Genomic DNA, 10,581 nt, shown 5'->3' with positions numbered 1-10,581 from the left:
ACTCTTTCCTGCCTATGCAGGGGGTCGGACTCGATGATCTATTGAGGTCCCTTCCAACCCTAACATCTATGAATCTATGAATCTATAAAATCCAGGGCCAGTGGACATGACCATCAGTGACAGAAGGGCAACCAAAGCTATGTCAGCACAGGACTGGTGCCCTATGGCTACCACTGCCACCATCCCTGCTATCATCCCCACTGCAGCTGCTATTGCCCTGTCCCAAGTTAGATTTACCCTACAAAGGAGCCCCACAGTCCGAATCCACCCTGGGTAATAGGATGAGTTTGACACCTCTGATGTCAAAATTTGCTACCAGGATTTTCTGGAAGCAACCCCCCTCCCCCCACCCCCAAATGGAGCAAAAAGTGGCACAATGCATGCTCTACAAACATCCTGGCAGCAAATTTTGGCCCCATGTTGCAAATTTGTAATGCAGGGCACATTTGCATGTTTGCTGTGTGCAGTGCATGACACCACAAAGAGATTTTGATTCTGCCCCTTAATTCTATAGTCTGGATTATATGGAATATTTTGCAGTGGGCTTGCCTAAAAAGCTAAAATATCTTCAAACTGATGGCACCAGTTACAGAATTATTTCATATACTTTTAATTTTATTATATGCTTTCTTAAATCTTGATTAATATCTTTCATTTTATCTAGTCATATATATCTCATCTTATAATAAAGTAATAACTATTACATCTTGATCTCCTATATCTCTGTTGCAAATGTATAGGTGTAAAATAGATCAGAAGTATTCAGCTAAAAGTTTCTACACAATTTAGCAAAAGCTTTCAGTTAAACCTAGGTAGTTAGCTGTTGTAATAACACATCCTACAATTTCTTCTTGGTGAAACACAGGAAGAGCATATACCACTGGACATCTTTTAAAGGTTTATACTGACATTATGTCAAAGATTTCAGCATAGTTATTTAACATTATTGTAATCAATAAGCTCCATGTTTCCTGTATTGTCATTACACAAGAAGGTCAGTTCCATTTTACTGCACTTCAGCTTAAACCCTGAGGGCAGCCTCCCCTCTGTCTAGTGGCTCTTATATCTGATGTCACACAGTCTGCAACAGCCTCCCCTGTTGCTCCTCTCCAGAAGGCAGAAAGCCTGACAGTTTTTCTTGTCCAGCTAATAATTCTGCTTCTCCTGGGCTGCAGGCAAGGAGACTTTTCTCATCCTGCTCTTGCCTTCAGATTTAGTCAATATTTGCATAATATATTAAGTACGTGGGAAACCTCCAAGGATTTGGTTCAATGCCATTTGGATAAGCACCCAAAAGCTTGACTGTTTGTGCAAACCTAATCCAAACAATCTGATTCTTGAGTTAATGGGCTGGAAATCTTGTGAGAACAGGTTGTTGCACAGTACAAGATTTCTGGTAATGCTTGCTTCTGGTATTGGGAGAGAAATACAATGAAAACATCCCTTTATACTATGTTGGCATTTCCTCCAGTCCCAGTGAGACCCAAGAAAAGCAGAAACAAAAAGATTAAAGATAAAGGGGAAAGAAAGATATTCAGACTTCACTGAAGCTCAAAAGCAGATCATCTTGGGTTAAACTGATATTCAGGGTGGGGGATTATGTTATCTGAGCCAGTTTAGTTAGTCTTTTATAGGAGCGCTCATCCACTTTATTGATATGCATCAGGTATTGGTAAAATAATATACTATATACTCTGACTGACTGGCTAATAGGAATCTGTCAAACTATGAATGCTATAACAGTCACATAATAATAACACAGCACTACAGAAAGTAATAAATTATACACTTGCCACCATCCCTCATATATTCTATACGGATCATGGAGTTATGGTTATTGGTTGCAGTGTGTATTACCAGGTCCCAGGGTCACCAGCACAGAGTTAAATGATGTAAGGGAGTAAGTAAAATGATGATCTATGTTCTCAAACAGACTCAGCCTTGGTACCTATTTAACTAATGCAGTATGTTTATATACTAAGCATGCATAATTAGATTCATTGAAAAGGACAGAAAAATTGACAATGGCAGGGGCAGAACTGTGCTCCATTTATCAAGGTTTGGAGCCCGAGACACATTTTTAAACCATGTAGGCTTGGGATCACTCTAAGTTGGCTAAGCTCTCTCTCAGAGATCTGTATAAATGTCCTTGTACCAAGTGGGATATTATTTTTCTACAGAAGTTCTGGAGAGATTGTCATACACTTCACTCAATAAACCTGAGAGTTTGTTCTTTTATTGCTCACCAATTTCAAATATATTTATAGAAATAACTGGAACTAGAACCCAGGGCCACAGTAATCCTAGGCTGATCCTATTGCTGCTTCTACTGCCCCTAGTTGAACTAAAACAGCAATTTCTCTCCATTTAGTCAGCTTAGAGTTTACAAGACATCACAAAACATTTCTGTGATGTCATCCTGTTCCATACCCCTGATAATCCATGAAGAAGCACTGTAGGACTTTGTTAGAGGTTGCTTTACAAATTAAGTTCCTTGTGTATTTGTTATATAATTAAAGGCACTAACCATTATTGGATCACTACAGGTAGTAGACCACAATGGAGAGGCCCATTGGCTGATTATCTGTGGACTGCTAAAAATCATACCATTCTGCTAGAGCTCACTTGTTTCATTCAGTCATGCATGCATATCATACACGAATCAAGTTATCTCCCCCTAGTGGTCCAGTCTAGTTACTATATTACTTACTGATGTCCTATCAGCACATCTTCTTTTCAGAGGAAATTGGCTGAAGTGTTTCTTATTACACAATAGTGCAGTAATCACAGAACTGACAGATCAGTAGTTATGAAAAATAAATGTCCTGAAGAGATAATGAACTTTTAAAAGATTCTGTGTTTCTGACATTTTTCTAGAAAGTCCTTTAGACTCCTGGTATACCTACATTTGGCAGGGGTCTCTTTAAATTCATGCTATCAGTTCTGGCAGGAGCCACCATAATCTACTCAATACTGATGGGAATGCCAGGAACATACTGGGTACAACAACCCATTATCTCCATCTCTTTATCCATCCACAGGAACATGACTCATATACTTGCCATGTACTTTATAGATCTTGGTGAAGTTTATTCAGTCTCTTTGGCTCCATTTCCCCTGATATCTTTTTGTACTCTTCAGTCTAGTCTATCTTGGGATTAGATTCTCTTTCTTTTGTCATCTTTTCAAGTTCCTAAGTATAATGCAAAGTGTTCAACCATGAAGTAGGAGACTAATGATCTAGCATGCAACTTCCAGTTCATTGGTAGAAGAAAAACCTTTCACTTGTGTCATTTAAAAACCCAGAATAAGCATTCATAGTACTCTACGAATATACATATGGAACAGCTATACAGTGAAAAGAGAATGAATTAGTAAGACCTATGGACTTCTTGGTCTACTTCCTACTGTCAGTGGGGATGGTTACTTGTTTGGTTTTGGTTTTTTGATAGTCTTCTTAGCCTTTACTAGTCTTTTCGTTGAGTCTTTGTTCTTTTCTTTACTAGTGAGAATTTCAAGTGAATAATGTTAGTACGGTTCTGACCAAAACAGTGTAGGAGAAAAACGCCAAGTTATTGAGTTTTATCTAATAAGAACATTGAGTTTTTCTGATCCAATGATGCAAAATAAATGGTCTACTTAAAGGTTCTCTCAGGAAAAGAATGAGAATTATGGGAGAATAGGCCTGGGTACAGAAGAATCTGAAACTTTCAGTCCCATCAGCCTTTTTATTTTTGTAGTATAAATTAACTTAAATTCTGAAAACGCCAAGTTATTGAGTTTTATCTAATAAGAACATTGAGTTTTTCTGATCCAATGATGCAAAATAAATGGTCTACTTAAAGGTTCTCTCAGGAAAAGAATGAGAATTATGGGAGAATAGGCCTGGGTACAGAAGAATCTGAAACTTTCAGTCCCATCAGCCTTTTTATTTTTGTAGTATAAATTATCTTAAATTCTGAAAAAAAGTCATTTTAAACTAAAAAAAAAAAACCCTCAAAACTTTCTGTTTTGAAAATGTCAAAAGAGGATGTTTCAACAATTTGGAAAATGTGCAATATATTTTCAATATATTTTGAGAAAGTTGTGGAACCCAAGTCTTTCCTACAAATAATTTTATTTTCAACACTTGTTTTCAGCAAAAAAGCCTTTTAGGAAAAATAAATTCCTGAACGGCTCAACAGGAAGATTTCATTCTCCTTCTGCAGCTTATGGAACAACACAGTATTTCTCTGTGGGCGTGTCTATACATGCAGATAAGCACAACTACATTAAATGTGCATTAAGCTAATACACATTAAGCAATTTTTGGCAGGTGTCTACATGTGCAAGGATTTGGGACTAAAGTTAGTCCCAAGTCGCTGCAGTCCTGCCATGTACACCTGTGGCCACTGGGCGGAGCTCCATCCTACAGCCACATGGCTGTCAGCACTTGGCAGCCATGTTGAAGCCAGAGACAGCTGTCAGCATTTGGCAGCCACCTTGGAAACTCTGATCCCTGGTCAGCCCCTTCCCTGCCCAAGAGCTACGTGCCCAGTGCAGGTGGCAGCTCCCTTCTTGCCCACCCTGACTCCCCATGCCAGGGTTTCTCCAGCCTCTGCCCCTGCCAGTGATGCCCAGCACCCTGCTACTCTAGCCCAAACTCTGCCTGCCATGCCCTACACTCCTGCTGGCCTTGGTGCTGGCCCTAGCAGGCACCCCCTGCCCAGGCCCCACACCCCCTGCCCAGGGGAGCCACGCACCTACCAGCAGGGACCGGGGCACCAGCTGTGGGAAGACCTGGCCAACTCCCTCCTTGTGCACCCCCCACTCCAGTCCACCTGCCCCACCACCCACACACCCCTACCCCCTGCCCACCCCCAGTATCACTCAGGACACAAAGGTGAAACAAAAGACTTATACCCTCACACCACCCACCCCCACCTCTTGCCCCTCAACAAACAGAACCCACTCCCCACTCAACCAACTGTTCCCCTCCACCACCCTCCTCACCCATCAATAAAAAACCCTCTTACAGGTGGGAAACTATATACAACATTTTGGGTCTTCAAGCTCAGAGTGGGGGGTTTAGTGGGGGGGGTCTAGGGGGAAGAGCCCCAGGGCAGGTGTCCAGTACCCTAGCTTCAGCACTTTCCCCTGTGGGTCTGGGGGCTATGGCTATCCCAGGCAGTGGCAGCCTCATGTGCGCCTGGGTCTTTAGCCACATGTTGCAAGGGACAGTGGTGAGTGGCAGCAGGTTCAGGGCAGGGTCTGGAGGGCAGGAGGCACCCAAGGACCTCCTCCCAGGGCCAGGCAGAGGCCTGCTGCAGGGCAGTGGGTGGGACTCAAGGACCCTGTGGGGGACATGTATGAAGTGTGGGGGCCAGTAGGGACATGTACGCAGCTGCCAGGGCCAGAAGGATATCCAGAGTCTGGTGGTCAGCATTCCCCTGCTGCCAGAGGTGCTCTAGGTGCTCCTACTCCAGGGATTCCATGCAGACCCCATGGTTCTGCTGCTCCCAGTCCACGCCTCCACCTGGGTGATGTCCTCTGCCCACTAGGTGTGCTCCCACATCTCCCACTCCTCTGCTACCACCATCAGCTGCTGCAGCAGAAGGCTCAGGTCTTTGGTGCACCACTGCTGCAGCTAGCACAGTGGGTGGCAGCAACCTGGAGCCTGCATCCCACTGGGGCTGGTGAGCTCTCCCCCACATCCGGATGTTGGCCCTGCAGAGCCAAGAAACAGAAGCCTTTTGTGAAAGTTTGAAACATTTCAGGGATAAGATGCTCTACACCAGGGGCCATGCACTGCCCAGTCTCAGATCAGGGGTTGGTCATGCATCGGTGCACAGGAGCCATGGTAAGTTGGCCGGGAAGCTGCCACCCAAGCCTCCCATCCCCACTTTCTCCCCTGGGGTCAGCAGCCCACTGGGTGCTGGCTGCAGGCAACCTGCTTCCCCCACCACCTTCCCAAGGTGGAACAGGCCAGGCTGCGGGCAGCACCTGCTGCTGCAACCCCAGGCCCCACTCCCATGCCACCTCCCTGCAGACCAGCCATTCTGCTGCACTGCCGCCCAGCCCATGACACCCAGGATCAGGGCTCCCAGGAAACTGGGGCAAGGAGCTGGCCTCTCTGAGGAAGGGCCTCTCCAGGTTTGACTCTTGGCTTGGGACTCTGAGCTAGGACAGTGTGGGGTGCAAACCTGGGCTGCCCCACAACCTCCACCGCTTCCTGGAGGGCTAGCAATGCAGCACTACACATCCCTGTCTGCCAGTGCTGAGGAGGACATTGCCACTGGCATTGACACCTTCCTCAGCATGTGAGAAGCCCATGCATGCCAGCTGTGGGGACTGCTTAATAAACTTTCAAACTGTGTCCCACCTGTCTGCTGCATGCTGTTCAGGGGTGGGAGGGGACCTGGGGCCAGGGGAGTGTGGTTGGGCTAGGTAGGGAGTGGGAGCAGGGGGCAGGAGGCAGGGGGCAGGGAGTGCAGGACTTACCCCTCCCAAGTGCAGGACTTACCACGTATCCAGGGCTGGCAAGGCTGGTGGCTCAGCATGGACCTCCCTGTATGCGAGAGTGACCAGCTGCACCCAGTGTCCACAGCATGCGGTGCACAGCAGGCTGGCTAAGGGTCCCCCCAGGGGAGGAGCTGGCACTGCTGGTGGCCAGCAGTAGCATAGCCGGCTGCCTCTCATGCTAGGGCCTAGGGCTATGCCAAGGACTAGGCAGCTACTGGACAGGGCTCCCTGAGCTGCCAGTGGATACAACAGCCAGGGAGGAGGACAGGGAAGGGTACTGAAGGACCAAGGTCCCCTCCTCTGGTGATGTGTCAGGTAGGCCACCCCTGCTGGTGGTACTCTTAGAGGTGTGGCCTGGCTCCCTGGGCACCAAAATGTGGGTCAGCTCCCACATTAGGGCCATGGACTTTTGGACATGACCAGACTGATGACTGAAGTCAGTCATGGACATTCACTTTGCCCACAAGGCTTTGACCTTTATGTAGCATTGTCACACCAACCAAAAGTGCCCTTGCTCCTGCATCTTGCCTGACAGGGTCTCATAAATTTGGGTGCTCAAGCACCCATCCCGTGCGAACTGCCTCTGCATGTTGGCACAGCCCCAGAGCACCACGAGGTCACACACCTCCTCCTGGGTCCAGTTGGGGGCCATGGCAATTGGCAAGGTGTGCGCACATGGGTAGAGCTGGGGCTCAATAGGGAGGAGGATGATGGCATTCTCATCCCGCACTGGTTCTCTGGGGTTCCACATGGCTGTCGCTGTGTGGCCAGTCCTGGACGGCTGCCAGCTGCACCCAGCAGAGAGGCACAGCTAGGGACTGGGAGTTGCATGGCAGAGGCACTTCACCACAGGACCTGCAAGCACAGGAGACAGCTGTGGGTGAGCAGCAGCAGGGAGCAAGTGCTGGCCCTGCTGCCAGAGACAGCCAGGCAACAGCCCTAGGGGGATCTCAGGGCTGGGCAAGGGCTATAGCAAGCTGTAGCCCTTTGCAACACTCACCTGTGGCCAGGCAGCAGCTCTGAAAGGAGCCAGGCCAGGCAGACACAGCCTGTTGCCTATCTAGGGGAGCACACAGGGCCTGCTGGGCTCCTGCACAGAACAACAGTTTTGTCCAGGCTCCTGGTGCATGCACCCCAGGGCACAAAATGGCCACAGCTTTTAAAGCCTGCAGCTAGGGGCGGGCAGAGAGCAGCCAAGCCCTGTGGGGGAAGAGACAGCCACCCAGGAGCCCTGGGACTGGGCTCAGGCCAGCCCCCTATTGGGTGGGCAGACCCAACTCTAAAAAGTTAGTGCTGGGTCACGTCTACATGCTTGTTATTGCACATTAACTAATCACAATTAAATTTGATTCCTGCATTTGCAGGTATCAAATTTAGGCACGATTAACCTAAGTTAATATGCATTAAAGATGTGCATGTATAGATGCACGCACATAATGTGAATTAAATTAGTCTAATGCGCATTAACGCATCTCATGTAGATGCACCCTGTATGTCACTAGTAAAATTCTCCTAGTAATGAAATACTGTATTTACCCAAATACAAGATGACTTTGAATTTACAATGACCCCCAAGTAATTTGATGCTATACATAGAAGATGATACATTTTCCAGTTACTCCATGCCTACATCAGCTGTGGACATTGGCAGTGTGAACGTTCCTCCTTCTAGCACCTGCTCCTAGCCAGCAGGGGACATGGAGAGGAAGAAGGGGGTAGGCAGGGAGCAAGTGCTGGAAAGAAGAACATGTGCCCTGCCTCCACCGTTCCTGGCTGAGCTGGGCTCCCTGCACAGCTACTCCCTGCAGTGCAGGGCAGAAGTGGGTCTGGAGCAGTTCTTGGGCTCTCCCAAGATGTGTCTACATGAGCCACCCACTTCACGGTTGTTACCTCACAGTCATTTTTCTTTAGTCAGTTTAATGAATTACTATCCTGGGCCCTTTGCTCTTTCTAACCACTAATTGTCCCTTGAGTTCAAACGGTGATGTTTCAGGATTCCTGAAGCAGGTATTGTAGTTTTCTGGCTTTGTAATTTCACAACTGTATAACCAAAACTGGACGAAAACTGATTGTGAGGACTATCAAAGTAGGTTCATTCTGGTCATCATTTCTCTGTCTTTGGGTATCCCCTACTCTGAAATAGGTAAGAATAAGGCTGTAGTATCCATTGGAACTGCTGTAGGATCTGTGTAAGATAAAAGGGCACATGACTTCTCAGATTATTTGCAAGAAGGATATTGAAGTCTAAGGCCAAATTTCTTGCCATCTGTATTCTTACCATCTGGTCCTCTTCCACTCCTATGGAAGGCCATTAGCAGTTTATGTCACATATTGCTAAATTTCTTGTCACTATAAGATGAATAGAATTATTTTCAGAAATGCCTGACCACAGATGTCAACAAGCAAAAGGCATATGCTGAGGTGGAGTAAAAAGAGAAGGGATCATGTATCTCTCAGTGCATTCAACTATTTTGTGTTTAAAAGTCATAGTACAATGCTCGTATTGTCCCAAGTGCTCTCCTCATATTTGGTTTCCACAAGGTTCCATGTGTATAACATAGAAAGGACACCAAGGCAGGTAAGTTTTTAAGATACTTTGCTTAGGGTACCACCATCAGAACTTCTCAAGGGATATGTCAAAAGTACAGATATCATTGGAGTCAATGGACCTTATCTTTCAGCTCAAATAGTGGAGAACATGTATTGGAAACTGTGGCAGGGCACCACTGGTGCCTGCCACTTTAAGAGCTAGATCAAGCACTCAGAAGGTGTTTGATTACAGCAGCCATTTTAGAACTCTGGCCGCCTATATAAACAAGAGCAGGTTGCTGCTGGGAGGCAGGCAAGAAACATTGCCTGACTGAGCTGCTGCATGGGAACATCTTGCAGGTAGGAGCAGGAGGCTCTGATCCTGGGCATGACATGACCTAAAACTGCACCCTGGCAGGAGTGGGTAGTCTGTTGGGGCTCCCAGTGGTGTGGGAGCCCCTAGGAAATGCCAAGCCAGTTACCACCATGGTGAAAGGTTGGTAGGGGTGCTTTATCCCCAGCCCTCACCTTCGGGTGGGTTATGTTCCATCTAATCCAGGGAAGGCCAGGTAAGCTTCTCAAAGCACCTGAGCCTGCTGGGCTGAGTGACCCTACAGGGCCAGGCATGCTTTGTGACGCACCTGAGCTGGGAATGGGGGACCCTGATCCGAGTGCAGGCAGGCAATTTAGACTTAACTGAGGGACCTGACTGGTAAATGCTGGGGCCAGGATCCAGACAGGGGTCAAAAGGGCCAGGGGCCCACCGTGAGGGACACCCATATAGAGCGAAGAAGCTCAGGGTCTTGACTGGCCTGAGTTGGGGCCAGGGCTTAAAGGGAAGCTGAAGGTCCCAGGGAAGGGGCCATGGCTAATGGGCAAAGGGGACAGTTGAGTTGGCTGCCTAAGATGCCATCTGCAAGGCTTGGGCTGCAGTGTAGGGATAGAATGGAGCTGTGAATACCCCCACAATATTAGGGTGCATAACGGGCAGCCTCCCACCTAATTACTACATCAATACTATTACATCAAGGCATGGCAGACGAGTGAGGCAGGTGGCTGACCCATAGACAGGGGGCAGACTGGTGCTAGCACTGGGCATGAAAGCTTGACCCTGTCACAGAAACAAAAAACAGAGCCCTGGTCTAGATTGTAACCAAGTGGTCTTAGACCAACAATGACTACACAGAGCTGAGGATATGTGGTTTATTAAAAATTCCTACATCCTAAAATATTTTTGTTCTACATCTGGTAAGAAGGTGCCAAGTAACGTGGGGCCTCTGCAGGACACGCTAGGAAATCTGGTCATCTCACCAGACGGTAAAGCTGACATATTCAACAATTTCTTTGCCTCCGTATTTCTGAGGAGGGACCCTGATATCTCCCCCAATGCCCCCCCCCAGGGCCCTGTGGGTGGCACACCCAGGCCTAGGGTTAATGAGGACCTTGTCAGGGAACTTCTGGAGGGACTAGATGTATTTAAATCCACAGGTCCTGATGATCTCCACCCCAGAGTGCTGAAGGAACTAGCAGGGGTCATTGCGGGACCTCTGG

This window comes from Alligator sinensis, unplaced genomic scaffold (genome assembly GCF_000455745.1).
Source record: "Alligator sinensis unplaced genomic scaffold, ASM45574v1 scaffold331_1, whole genome shotgun sequence".
NCBI classification, from domain to species: domain Eukaryota; kingdom Metazoa; phylum Chordata; order Crocodylia; family Alligatoridae; genus Alligator; species Alligator sinensis.
Note: the sequence above shows the minus strand (reverse complement) of the source record.